Genomic DNA, 14721 nt, shown 5'->3' on the forward strand with positions numbered 1-14721 from the left:
GCAATGTGAAAAGACAATGCAAACTGGGAGAAGATATTTTTCTTACTGAAAAACACTTATGAACTAATAGAAAGGTGGGCAAAAGATATGAACAAGCAGTGGATAGCAGAGGAAATCTGAATGACCAACGGCACATATAAAAATATGTTCAACCTTACCAGTAATCAGAAAGATAAAAATTAAATCAATGAGATACCATTTTACATCCATCAAACTGGTGAGAATGAAATAATTCAGCACTATCAAATACTGGTGATGATGTAGAAAAATTGGAGAAACATTCACATTTTGTTGATGATGTATTCATTGGTATAACCATTTTGAAGAATAAACTGTCAACATCTAGCAACACTGAAGAGATACATATCTCACAAGCCAGCAATTTCACTTCTAGGAGTAAACTCTAGAAGTTCACTTGTGAAAGATGGAAGTGCGTTGCAACATTGCTTGTAATAGCAAAAAACAAACACACAAAAAATAAACCACACAAATATCCATCAACAGAATGAACAAATTGTGATATACTCACACAATGGGGCCATTTATAGCAGTTTTATCAACAGAATCTCAAAAATCTCAAAAACATAATGCTGAATGAAAAAACAAATTGCAGATAGATGAGTATAGTAATTTATACAAAATATGCTATATATTTATAGCTACGTACCTATGTTGCAAACATAAACAAGGATGAGACTCATAGGCACCAACTCAGTATGGAGTTGCCTCTGAGGAGGAGAAAATGAAATTAGGTTAGGGTAGAGGAACAGAGGTATACAGGTATATTTCTTAACAAAAATAGGAAGCATATACAGCAAAATATTAGGATTTGGTGGCTCTGTGTAGCAAGGTGGTATTCACAAATATTCATTCTGCTGTGTACTTGAAATTACTAAAGTGTTTAATGAGCACCTCAATTTTAAAATACATAAAAATATATAAACTACTGTATAAAATACATAAACATCATTAACAGGTAATTCAGAAAGAAAGAAAATATCCAATAAAAATGGAGTTGACGGTAAATTCAACTTTAACTCACTAGTAAAAAAAATTAAAACATACATATACCATTTTGTCTTATCAATTGAGCATGAAATTTCAAAAATGTTAATAGCTAATATTAACAAGGGGGAAGGGTGGGCACACCCATTCACTGTTGATGAGGACTTAAAATGATATACATTTACTTAACATAGCAGTATATACGAAAAGGTAAAAAAACATATGTACATATATTTATAACTTTACCTCAGCAATTCCACTTTAAGAAATTTAAGCAAAGGAAGTGATCAGAAATGGGGACCAAGATTTATGCTTAAGTATGTTTATACCAGCACTGTTAATAATAGTGATATCTTAGATACATGAGAGTTAATAAAAAACAATAGGGAATGAAGCCAATTATGGCACATCTATAGAATGCAATGCACCACAGCTGTTTCAAACAATATTTTAAAAGAATATTTAATGCCACTGAAATATGTCATTAATACGTTGTTAAGACAGGTTATTAAAGAGTTTGTAAAGTAGGTTTGCAGATATTTTTTGAAAGACAAATATATAAACAGGAAAAATAATTTAGAGGTATCTATACAAAAATGTCAACAGTGGTTATCTCTGGATGGTGAAATTATGGATCTTTTTGGCCGTGTTTTTGATTTTATAATAGAAAACGTTATTAAAAATAAAACATTCACCAAAATAAGCTTTGGTTGATTAAAGGTTTAAATATAAAATCTAATTATGGAAGAACTTGCAGAAAATTGAAAAAAAAAGTGGTTATCACCTCTCTGCGGGAATTTAACGTTATCAGCTTTGAGGCTATTTAAATGATTGCACTATAAAAATCAGCATTACTAAAGATTTTTTTTTTAAGAGGGAAAATATTTTTATCAAACATTACAAAGAATTAAGATCTATCAAAAATAGCTAATTCAAATTTGTAAGATAAATGTCAAGATTTCCAAAGATAAATAGGTAAAAGACGGGACCATTCCCATAAGGGAAATACTATTAGTAGACAAACAGTAGGAAAATGTTAATGCTCACCAGAAATCAAAGCAACGTAAGTGAAAGCAGTCTGAAAATGACGATTTACATATTCTAAAAGAAACAAAACAAAAAGGTTGAATGCTAATATTCAATGATGGTGAAGTTGCCCAGAAGTTGACTCATACATTCACTTATAGCAGTATTTTTCCCACCCTTCAGCCAGAAATGTTACTGATACCGACCACGGTTCTTGGCCTTCCCCAATCCATAGAAATTGATTAGAGGCCAGACAAGAAATTCAGGCAAGTCTTTACTGGGGCTCCTGCTGTAGCAGGAGGGAGCAAAATCAAGTAACAGGTGCCCTTGCTTGCTCCCTGAGGGGGTGGGGGGCAAGCTGGTTCCTTATATGGGGTGAGGGTAGGGGTGAATCCAGGGGTTGGACTGGAGGGATGGCTTAGGTGTTTTGCCCAGCCTCTGGTGGTGTTGAGTGCAGGGGGCATGTGTAGTACCCTGCTTTTGCTCCTGGCTCTTCAGAAGCGGCAGTTGGGTTTGGTCTTTTTGTATCTTTTGTCCAGAATTTGCCCCAACTGAGCATGCACAGAGTTATTTTTAGTCTGTTATAGTTTCTTTGCATTCTGTTGCTGGAGGAGAGGTGTGTCCAGGTGCAAGCACTGCAGCACTTGCAGCAAAGGGTCCCAGGTCCCAGCCTGTCTCATTATCATTAAGAATTTGTTCTTAAGAAATAATTTGGCAAAAGCAGAAAAGTGCCTCCTCACTTTCCAAACTTTCAAGTGTTGAAACTCCCAGGGCTCAGCCCTTTGACACCTTCTCTTTAATATCCACATGCATTGTTTGGAGGATCTCACTTGTGTACCGGGGCCTCTCTCCTCCTGGGTCTCCAGGGAGAAAGCAAAACCAAGCAGCAATTTTCCTGGGGGGAGGGGAGAGGCTGAAGGCAGTTCAAGGGCTCTGAACTCAGTTTGGGGGCAATGGGCAGCAAAGACAGGAAGGGCCAGCAAAGAGAGTCAGAGAGACGCCTAAAGCAAGCTTCATCGTAATATTAATTCCTTACCATGTTAATAACTAAACTTCCCAGGCTTTATCCACTAGGGAGTAAGGGTGAGGTCCCCAGGAATTCCCTCATTGCAATAGCCCTCAGCTCTCCTGCTTCCCACTAGATCTCAGCTGCCCTTGACCCCTACTTCCTAAGTCTGCAGGTATTATTTTTGTGAGGTAGCCCATTCATATTTTGGCTTCCTTGCTGAAGCCCATGTAGGGGAGCCAAAATTTGCCACCCCAAAAGGTCTCTTTGACAGGCAGGTTATTTTGAGCTGAAAATAATTAAAGCCCAAAAGACTCAGGAAGAAACTGTGAACTTCTCCCTAAATACCTAAAAGAATTTAGACAGAGGGCCTGTTTCCAGAACAGAGCTATCACCAGAGATCTCTGCAAAGAATATGGGGTAAGTGTGGTGGGAAAAACACAGCAGGGCCTAGAGATCAGAGTCCACTCTGTGTCCCATTTTTTCTGTGTGGTCCAGCAAATGATTGTTTAACAAACATTTGCTTTTCCATCTTCATGTGAATTGCGTTCCTCTCCTCTGAAGTTCCAAACCACTACCCCCAACATCCTCTTGTGTCTTTAGCTGAAGATGGTATTTAAGGTGAAGGCTTTGGCCATTTTGGCCAGTTATTCAGTTTTCCTGGGTCTCTCCCATGTTATTAAACTTTTGTTTACTTTTTCTCCTGTTAATCTGTCTCCTGTCGATTTAATTCTTAGACCAGTCAGAAGAACACAAAACGGTAGAGGAAAATTTCTTCCTCCCCGACACCTATAAACCACTTAAGGTGGGCACTTCAGCACTCCCTCTATGCCTTCTAGGAGAGTCCTGACCAGCTAGGAGCCAGACCTTTCCCTCTGCTGGTGGCTGGCAGCTGCCTTGGGCCCCTGTGGCGACGAGGGGTGTCCTGCTCTTAGGTCAGGAAGCAGAACTGCTTGGGCCCCCAAGTCTCCTGAAATCTCTATGTTCCACGAACACACTCACCCACTTGACATCCCAGCCTGGGGTCTCTACTTCATGTGGGTTCTTTTATTGCTTAAGAATGTTTGGTTATTTACCATTCTTCATTCTCATGACCTTGGGAGGTTGGAATCACAGGTTTCATTATTCCCATTGTAGAAGCATCACAACAGTGCAGAACTGGACTCAAACTCAGATCTTCTACTGTCAAATCCACGTCTCTCTCCATGGCACCAAGCATGGCCAAAAGTAGGTATTGCTACACATATTGACAGCCTATCACTTTCTTCATTGTTTATACATTGCCTGTGAAAAACGGACAAGGGAAGTTACTTTTCTATCAAGAGCTAAAGCAAGCAGTTTTGCTCCAGAGATGATATGATAGCAAAAAGAAAGAATGCCCAGAGGCAAGGAGCCCTGTGTAAATCTGACTGTGTTCTCCCGGCCCCAAAATCCCAATTACACACCGGTTGACCGCTGAGATCTAATCGTCGCTGTTTCCTAAGGCATCGAAAGGATGGTTCTTCCTCCCAGGATTCCACCGCCCACCCCCGCCCCCGCTCAGCCTGACAATCAAGTTGAGCGCTAGGAGTGGAATTGTGGAGTGAAAAATGGCTCTCTCCAGGGTATCACTCCAGTTACCATACATTTAAAGGAAGCCTAGACACAGCAATGTTTTCGTTCTCCTTTCCCTGAACTTTGCCTAGAGATTAAAGCTCCTTCCCCATCCTGGTTCACTCAGAGCAAGCACTTACTCAAGTGCCTTCTTCCCTGCAAAACTCAGGCTGCTAAGGAAAGGGGTGGGTACCTGTGAGCCTCACCTGAATAATCTGGCACTTTCTCAAGGCGTGAGAACTGAAATTGGGGCTGATGGCACTGGGCCTTTCCAGCTGGGCCCCAAACAAGTGTTCTCCTGCCGGGTGTCATTTGAGCCAGGAGAACGAGACCGACTTTGGTTCAGAAGCAAAGGAAAGCTTTATTTTTCCGTCACAAAACGGCGAGGTGAGCGCTCGCACTGTAGAGTCGGCACTCCCCCCGACAGGCCGTGTGGTGGGCCGCTCTCTAGGGATCTCCTCAGCGGCGAGGGGGTGAAGCTACCCAGAGGCCGGCACTGGGCGCACTGCGCACGCTCCCGGCGCAGCGCCTCTGCACACGGCCCGCCCCCACCGCCATCTTGAATTGCAGCGGCGCGTGCAGCCCTTCAGCTGAGGTGCCGGGCACAGCCATCTCACACCAAGAATTCTGGTCGGAAGGGTCGGGTGCAAGGTCTCTGCGCGCGACCCCCTCTGAGCAAGTGCAACTAGACCAAGCATAAAGAAAAAGGAAAAAAAAGAAAAGGTTAGACTTTATTACCCAGATTCTATTTCTGTTTCCCGGGAATTGTTAATGGGCTTCGCCGGTGACAATGCGGTCAAATCCACACAGGTATCCTGAGCCAGAGACCTCCAGGAATTCCTCCTCCGGTTTGAAAATATTCGCCGCCTCCACCCTACCCAAAGGAAAAAAACAAACTTCCCAAAGGCAGGTTTGCGCTACCTGCCGTGGGCAGAGCTTTGTGGTCAGTTCCGTCCTGTGCCTGCTGCAGACTCTCTGGCCCTTGCATGTGACCCCTGGGGTCGAAGGAGTCAGACGGTGATAGACTCACCAGTGACTTCCCAGTCCTGACTCCCGAGAGTCACCTCTCCAGGCGGCGGGTCCTGTCCCCAGCACCCCTGGAAGGACCCCTCTGTGGGCCTTTCCACTCTAGAGCCTGCTTTCTCTGGCCATTAACCTGAGAAAAGGAGCCACATTTTTCAATTTAAATTCAGGGTTAGCTGTTCTAAAACTGATGATGGGAAGTATTCAGAAAACAAATCTTTTTTGGAGAGTGCTTTTTAAATTTTTTTATTTTTTTAAATACGAAGGAATGCATAACAACTTAGGCAGTCAATTTCAAAATCAAGACCAGGAAGCATAGACCCTATCTATACTTTTTTTCAAAAACACTATAAATAGTTCTATTCTTTATTATAGTCAGTTAAATGGGTAGAAAAAGAGAAGGGAAGGAACATGTATGTGTAGGAGAAATAAAAAGCTTGATGAAAGACTGTAATCAGTAAAAATAAGGATAGCAGGCACTGTGCTAAGCACCATTCACGGATTATTCTCATTTATTCTTCCCCCAAATCCTATGAAGTTAATAATAGTACTGTCCCTATTTTAGAGTAGGGAAGCTGAGGCACAAAGATTTTAAATAATTTGCTTGCTAATGGGGCTAAAAACAGAGACGCCAGCAAGGAAATACAAATTCTCTGCTATCACAAAGTCTCCACTCAAGAGACAAATATCAAGAGACAGTCTTTTCCTCCAAAAGGAACAGTTGTTGTCTTAAAATTCTGCAGCTAAGTAATTCCTTTATCATTTCTTAACAATAGGAATTACAAGGGAAATTTTGTACTTCAATAGAAAACTATGCACTGCCCACATCCAGCACAACCTTCCTAGGTTATCTGATTCTAGAGGCATTTTACAACTGTGTACATTGTAGATAACTAACACAAGTGCAAAATGCAGGTTCTGTGCTGTCCTGTAGAAGTTTGACTGACTTCCCCAGAAGCTAAATGTGCTTCCATTTGCCCATTCATTTCAACATCCCTTTATCCATATAAATTTGTGGAGGTTTTATCTTCTCCTTTGAACTAGTTATAACACCCTTAACAGCTTCCTCATTAATGAGTTAAATAAAATACTTACCATATGACCATATGTTCAGTTTTATATCTGAATGAGAGTCATGATTTTGCCTTTTTTTAAAAATAATTATGTCTTAACAATTATCAAAGCATGTCAAAGTATCTCGTTGTTGCATTCTGGAGGACCCTTAGGCATGACCTAACCCAAATGGTTTCAAGAGTAACTGGATGACTATTGATCGTGTATAAATTAGGTCTTTTGTAGCAGAGTCTCACCCTGACAGTTTCCTATCAAGCACACTGTTCTGTCCATGCCAAAGCTTCCTGGGCAAAGGTTCCAGTCCCCTCATCTTGGCTAGTCTTTTTTACTGTTGATTGGGGAAAATTAATGTTTGTATAAATTATATAATTCTACCATAATGTCTCCATTGCGTCTGTCTTCTGCTATGTTTCATGGGCTGTTTCAAGCTATCTCCATTAAATAGCTGAGAAAGGGCTTGAGAACATTTGTTTTTAAAATAATAATAATAGGGGCTTCCTTGGTGGCACAGTGGTTAAGAATCTACCTGCCAATGCAGGGGACACGGGTTCGATCCCTGGTCTGGGAAAATCCCACATGCCACGGAGCAACTAATCCTGTGCACCACAACTACTGAAGCCTGTGCTCTAGAGCCCATGCTCCGCAACAAGAGAAGCCACCGCAATGAGAAGCCCGCATACTGCAACAAAGAGTAGCTCCCGCTAGCCGCAACTAGAGAAAGCCCGCGCGCAGCAACGAAGACCCAACACAGCCAAAAATAAATAAATAAATAAATAAATTTATTAAATAAATAAAATTTTAAAAAATAACAATAATAAACACACGCTCCATGTCTTCATCTGCAGTGCAAGAGCACAATTCCATTTTTTTAAATCTTAAATACATGAAGAGCTCATAGCCAATTCCTACAACCTTGGCAAAACTACCTTTTGTTGTGTGTGCTTTGGAGTTAGACAAACATAATTTCAGATTTCATTCCACCACTTACTAGAGTGTGGATTTGGGGAACTCAGTAACCTCCCTAAGCCTCAGTTTTCCTCTATGTATAAAGGCAATAATCATACATGCATCATTATAGGGTTGTTCCTGAGGTTTCAGTGAGATCTCATAGAGTCTGGTATCTTTGGGAGTTGGCCCCTGAACTGTTAACCCCTGACTTCTAGGCCTGCCTAGGAATTGATGACTAATCATGACAGTCAGATACCCTGTGGAAAAATGATGAGTCACTGGCAGCACTTGAAGCAGATCTCTGGGAACTGTTCCTGATTCCTTGTAGCCAAGGACTTCATTTGCTGAGCTCAGAAAGCTTTTGTGAAATGATTGTGTGACATGGAGCAAACACCAGCTGCTGTAGAGAGGCTTGGGCCATTTCGATCTAAGTGATGCCCCAGTTCTGCCTGATACTCGGAATAAGGACAGTGCCTCTGGCTGTCCCATTGTCAGAAGCACTGGGACCCAGAGAAAGAGAGCTGCCATGCTGATGGCTTACCTTCCCAAACTGTGCCCTTAGTTTACTGCAATCAGCCAATTCAGTTCATAGCTTGGTTGGTCTCCCTTAGGAGCCCAGCATGAGCACCCCTCATCAAGCCCAACCACCACCTGAAGCAGCTGTAGGATGCTGGCACAGAGTCTAATCTATGCCCACCCTCTTTCCCACAGAGGAGAAAAGGCTTGTCAAACTTGAAGGAGCCAGCAATGGTCTGTGTCTATCTAGCTGTTCAAAACCAACTTAAATCTTTACTTTCTTCTGCTTCCAAGCATAATGCAAACAGAGGAAAAAGGTTTTCCATTCTACTGGAACTACTAAACTCATAAAATGCATTATTGGTTCCAGAGTATCCAGTCACAAAAAAGATCTGGTTTTGTTTGTTTGTTCTTTCATTGTTCCACAAACCGGCAGCTGTAATTCTGATGGGGAGAATAAAAGGGCCAGCACAGAACAGGAAACATAAAAATAAGTGTAAAAGGAGACCTCATCTCTTTGCTCCCTAGCTCTTCACTTTAGACTCTGGGAATGAGAGAGTATCAGAGTTTACAGGGACCCAGAAGTCCTTAGATCCAATCTCCATAGATTAGACATGTAGCCTCAGACAAGGAATCTCAGAGTCTCAGTTTTCTCACTTGTAAAATGGAGGAAGTAATTTTTGTCTCATTTGTTACAAAAATCAAATGAGCCCTGATTGTGCCAAGCACATTCCATGTAATAACATTTCATCCTCACACTTCCATTTTACAGATGAGAAAACTGAGGCAAAGAGAGTTTACATTATTTACACAAGGTCACACAACTAGTCAGAGGCAGACCCCATGCAGAGGTTAATCTGAAAAGGTTAATCGATTCAGGCATGATGATCTTGGATGAATAAATACCTGCTTGAAATGCTTGAAACAGTTCATTCTTTCAAATAATCTAAAACATCATCTGCAATCTTATGTTCACCTTTCATTTGTTTACTTGTCTTAAAAAACAGATAAGGAAACAGATAAGGAAAAGGTTAGACTCCAGGCCAACCCCTTTTCAAATAAGGACATGTTCCAAGCCAGCTCAAAGAAGCGTCCCTACTTGTTTTTGTCGTATTCCTGATGCCAAAAACGCGGCCTCTGTGCACCAGTGCTGAATCGAATCTCGGAGACAGAGTTTTGGGTAAAGTAGAAAAGAATAGCTTTATTGCTTTGCCAAGCAAAGGTGGACACAGCAGGCTTCTGCCCTTGAAAACTGTGTGTCCCCCACCCGGGAGGTATTGGTGAGGAGTTTTATAGCAATAGTTCAAGTGCGAGGTTGCTGATAAATTAGGGTGTGTGAGGGGCCTGCACTCCTTTAATCTGGTCTCAAATAATCTCTTGATGAGCTTCCCTAGTTCCTTTAATCTGGCCTCTCAGGTGGTCTTCTCTGGAATGAAGAATGCTACATCTTCCATTGGGGTGTTTTAGTTCTATAAAGAGCTTAAAGATATTGTTATGTGTATCCCTTGAGGTGGAACCAGGACCCTGCCCCAAGGCTGCACTGTTGTTTCTTGACTGCTCCTCCCTTGTCTCGGCATCCCCTCCCTTCCCTGATGAGCAACTGTTTGAATCTGCCCTTTGCAACTCAGGGAAGGTCATGGAGGCTGGAGTCTGTTCCCTACAAACAAGGTATGGGGGACACAGAAAGGCTTCCGTGCCCAGGAGCCCCACAGGGTCCTGCTCAGTTTCATTCCCGCATAGTACAAGAAAGTCCACACAGATCGATCTGTGCCCCATAAAAGCTTGGTCATTTTCCTGGTGGCAGCCTGGCCCCAAGCAGCTGTAGGAGAGGGTAGTCATTTTCCAATGACGTGATCCTACAAACTTTATAAATTTCATCTTGGAAGTGGAATAAGAATGAGGAAAGAAAGCTCAGTGCAGGCCTGAGGAAAGCCAGGGATTGAGGGCATATGGTTTAGAAAACTGACCCTGGATTCAGGTGGCCTTGATTTCCTCTCCCTCAGCCTTTTACTGATAAAATATGGTTTTGTCCTAGTTCTTATCTCTTAAATCTCAACTGTAAAATGAGGGAAATAATAGTACCAATCCAAAACTTACTGTTTCAATTATTCTTTCCTTGGAATTCTGCCAAGAGGCTACAATTCTCAGGAATCCCCAGCGTCTGATGATGATGAAAGCAAGAAAATCTGATTTGGAACATAAAGCCCTGTGTCTCCCATCAGAGATTTTCACCTTGATCCCATGCCTTCTCCCTCCTCTTGCTCTCTTTGTCTATGTAAAATATTTTTTCTTCTGATTAACTTTTTTATCGCCATTACACTAAAAGGAAAGGTTACATTCAGGTCATTAAAGTCCAGCCTCTTGAAATCTCTGTTTCTTCAAGAAGCTCTTCAAATTAAAAGGAAGCAAGTACAGGGCAATTTTTAAGGATCTAACTATAAGACCATTATTATTTTAGATTGAGAATTGCAGACAAGAGAAAGCACTGGGCCCTACCACTATGCACAATGCTGATAACTCGCTGGAGGCTTCAGGCTCCGTGGGATCAGGCCATGGGAAATGAAGTGTCCTCCATCAACTGCTGGGCTTTCTGGGGTGTGGAAATGACTGAAGATCCCACTAATGGATCTACTGATTCCAGTGTATTGATGGGATCAACTACATTATAATCAGGTCCCAAAGGCCTGGGGGCCATTGCATCCCTCTACGGCAGAGTCTTCACACATTTTTGATGAAGCACTTTTGTCAGTTTGAAAAAAATTTTGAGTGCCCCTCCAAGATACATGGATATTTATCTGTTTATAAAGTATATAGCACTAATACACTACATAGTACTGTATACAAGTGATACGCAAAATTTCCAAAGGTGATATCTTGGTTTGGGAGGCTATAATAGAATACCATAGACTGGGTGGCTTATAAACAACAGAAATATATTTCTCACAGTTCTGGAGGCTGGGAAGTCCAAGATCAAGGCACCAGCAGATTTGGTGTCTGATGAAGTCCTCACAGATGGCCATATTCTCATTGTTACGTCACATGGAGGAAGGGGCAAGGGAACTGTCTGGGGTTCCTTTCATATGGACACTGATCCCATTCATGAGGGCTCTGCCATCATGATCTCATCACCTACCAAATGCCCTATCCATTTACCATCACCCTGGGGGCTAGGTTTCATATACTAATTTGTGGGGGACACAAACATTCAGCCTATAGCAGGTGATACAAGAAAAATCAGAAAGATCTATTATTTTCTTCTTGTGCCCCAACAGATGTCTCAAGCACCACTCAAACTTTGGGTGACCAAGAATAATCTGAAGAGTTTGTTTAAAATAAAGGTTGTCCAGGCTCCAGCCCTGGAAGTTCTCATTCACTTGTTCATGGGAAGAGCCTATAATTCTTTTCCTGAGCTCTCAGGCTGACTCTGATTCCAACCCTCAATCAGATTTTGGAACCACTGATCCACACCCTTCTGTTTTCCTCCCCTTTTAATTTTCCACTAAATTTTAATCCTGTGATCATGCTGTTATTTACCTCCTGGACCCCCTATATGAATTAAAAACAATAAAAATGGTAAGAATAGCTGCCATTTATTATTTCCTGCTTGGCAGGATTGCTAAGGGCTTACCTCCTTACATTATCTCCTTTAATCTGATCAGGTAGATATACTTAGTCCCACTACACAGATGGAAAAATCTAAAGCTCAGAACACTAATGTCTTGCCCTAGGTCACCCAGTTAGTAAGTGATAGGCCAGGGACCTTAACTTAGATCTGTCTGATTCCAAAGCCTGGACTCTTGACCACTAAGCATACTGCCTCAAAATAAGTCACTGTAATTTACTGAACCTCTACTATGAACCAGGCACCTGGCTGGGCACTTCACATATAAATCCGTAATACTGATGACATACCTGTGTTTGTAGAAGTGTGAATCTCAGTCCACAAATTCTGATGTGGAAGAAATACCTTTATTTTCTGTAACCCACCTGAGTTATGACTCCAAACTCCTATTTTTTAGGCCCTCCTAGATTCTTTATTCCCCCACCCCACCCCCAGTTCTGGATCTGACACAATACCCAGAAACGGGGTTAGGGGTAAGCACCTGATCACCTGACATCAGTCCACATAGGTGACCACTAAGGGGCCACTCCTCCCCATCTTCATGACCTGTTGGCACCAAAGGCTCACTGCTACTCACACTCCATGACAGGCACAGGGGCATCTTTTGTCCCCCTGCTGACACACTCACAGCCATTTTTTCTTTGGGTTCTTACCACTTTCTGGAATCAAGGGACTGTCCCCTCTGCCCTCATAGACAAATCTCCCTCTCCCCCCACCCACTTACAAAGCCCAAGAGACTCTTTTTCTAGTGATGGGATGGTAGGGGTACTCTTTCTCCCTTCACATCCCTTTGAAACATTTTTAGCCTTTTGCTTGCCATTGTTGGTTAGAATTCACTTACCCTAGGTCCTAAGTTTCAGGAAGACAAAAGGTTTATAGTCTTCTTTCTACTCTTCTTAAGTGGAAGGGAGAGGGTGAGGGAGAGGTTGGGCGAAATATATTGTTGATACCTCAAAGTATTATCTCCAGCCCATGTTCTCTTATTTTACAGGTGAGGAGATGGAACTCATTAAGGTTAAGTAACATTTTGCGCAGCTAGTTGATAATAGACCCAGGATCCCAGAGGCGCTTGGATTCACTGGTTTCTTGGTGAGTTAATCTGTAGAGTGAGGCTGGGGGTGGAGTTGGTACCTGGCAGTACCCAGAGGATAAGAGATGAGGTGGGCCCAGGGGAGAGGAGCCAGGTAGATAGTCAGCTGGTTTTAGGTTCCAACTTTCTGGGAAATAAGAAGTAAAGTGGAACCTTCAGATCCTGCTTAACTATGCAGGTAGGATGGAGCCAGTCAAGAAGCCAGCACAGAAACCTCCGCTCAGAAATCATGCATTTGACTAGATGGTCTCCAAGCTTTAGTCCTCTGGAAGCTGGTGCAGCCACAAGACAACACAGAGTTAAGCTTTGGCCTAGGATCAATCTGTCCAAACTGCCGGTGGTTTCAGAAGGTCCTATCAGTTTGTTTCATCCGGGCAATGATCACCAAGTTATCTAACTGCCTACCCAACATTTCCACTTGGATGTCTAAGAGGCATCTCAGACTCCACCTGGGCAAAACTGAATTTTTGATTTTCCATCACCAAGCCTGCTCCACTCACATCCTTTCCCATCTCAGCTGATATATCAACACCATTGTCCCACTTGCTCAAGCCAAAATCCTTGAAGTCATCTTCAACTCCTCTCTTTCTCTACATCCCAGTAGTCAGGAAATCCTGTTGTATCTACCTTCAAAATATATCCACCACCCATCCATCAGTCCCCAATTCCACTGTTACTATGCTGAACTGAGGCACCATCACCTCTTGCTGGATCACTGTAATAGCCTCTTAGCAGATCTACCCACTTGCACCCTTGTTTGCTAATAATCTGCTGCTAGTCTTGCAAACTAAAATGATCTTTTACAAATATTATACAAATCATATCACTCTTCTGCTCAGAATGGTTCCCCATGTCTCGTAGTATAAAAGCCAAAGTCCTTATAATAATGTCTCCCTAATCACTGGCCTCCTTGCTGTTCCTGGAACATTCCAGGCATGCTCCTACCTTAGGGCCTTTGCACTGGCTGCACTGGCTGTTCTGGCTACCTGATGCTCTCCTCAGCATGTCCACAGGGGCAACTCCCTCAAACCCTTTGCTCAAAGTTCAGCTTCCCAACAAGGCTCACCTTAACCATTCTATTTAAAATCACTACCTTCCCCAACCCCCTTAACTCAGCCATACTTTTCCTTTTTCCATAGCTCTGATTACATTCTACCAGTCTACATAAATCTCTTATTTATTATGTCTATTACCTATTATCTGACTCCTCCCATCTCCTTGTGGTACACAAGCTCCACAAGGACTGGAATATTTGTCTGTTCTCTTCACTTTCATATCTCAAGTACCTAGAACAGTGCCTGGAATATAATAGATATTTTTTTAAAGTTTGAAAAATGAATAAAGTTTAAATAAAACTAGAAACCCAAGGAATATTACAAGAGCCACACCTGAATTTCCCCTGTCTGGTTTTGCCAAGTGGCCTTACTTCTCAGTCCTCTACCCAGTTAGAGCATCCATTAACACAGAGGAGGAAAGAGTGTGTTTACTCTAGGGCCGTCTTTCAATGGGGCCCCCAGCAAAGGCATCCAGTTCTGCATCTTTGCTCCTCCATCAGCTCCTTCTTAGACTGAGGATAGAGGTTTTCTGCCCCTTTCAGCTATAGAAATGTTGCCCATCACTCTTTGACCACAGACACCAGCAATTTTGCTAAACTCAACAGAAAACACACCACCTGGGGGCTCTCCACATAGCAGAGTCCTTTCCTTTCTCTTTGGGTTTAGCCTGCAATTTGAAATACCACAGCCAGGAGCCTGCATCCCCTTTGCATGCTGCCAGAGAGAGACTTAGGCAACCATGTGGAAGTCACCTACTCCTGAC

At 42.4% G+C, this 14721-nt stretch overlaps 1 protein-coding gene across 2 annotated transcripts in view; it reads left to right on the forward strand.

Annotated features, from left to right (window-relative positions):
• The window catches only part of LIPC (lipase C, hepatic type), a 173417-nt gene that overhangs the window by 4519 nt on the left and 154177 nt on the right, over positions 1-14721 (forward strand). Inside the window, exons 2-3 of one of the 2 annotated variants that reach the window (XM_068552484.1) lie at positions 4175-4264; positions 12805-12902. The gene's annotated coding sequence lies outside the window, so the exon portion shown is untranslated. The remainder of the gene's footprint in view (positions 1-4174; positions 4265-12804; positions 12903-14721) is intronic. The other variant, XM_068552474.1, reaches the window with a different exon arrangement.

Source organism: Eschrichtius robustus, chromosome 1, assembly GCF_028021215.1.
Source record: "Eschrichtius robustus isolate mEscRob2 chromosome 1, mEscRob2.pri, whole genome shotgun sequence".
NCBI classification, from domain to species: Eukaryota; Metazoa; Chordata; class Mammalia; order Artiodactyla; family Eschrichtiidae; genus Eschrichtius; species Eschrichtius robustus.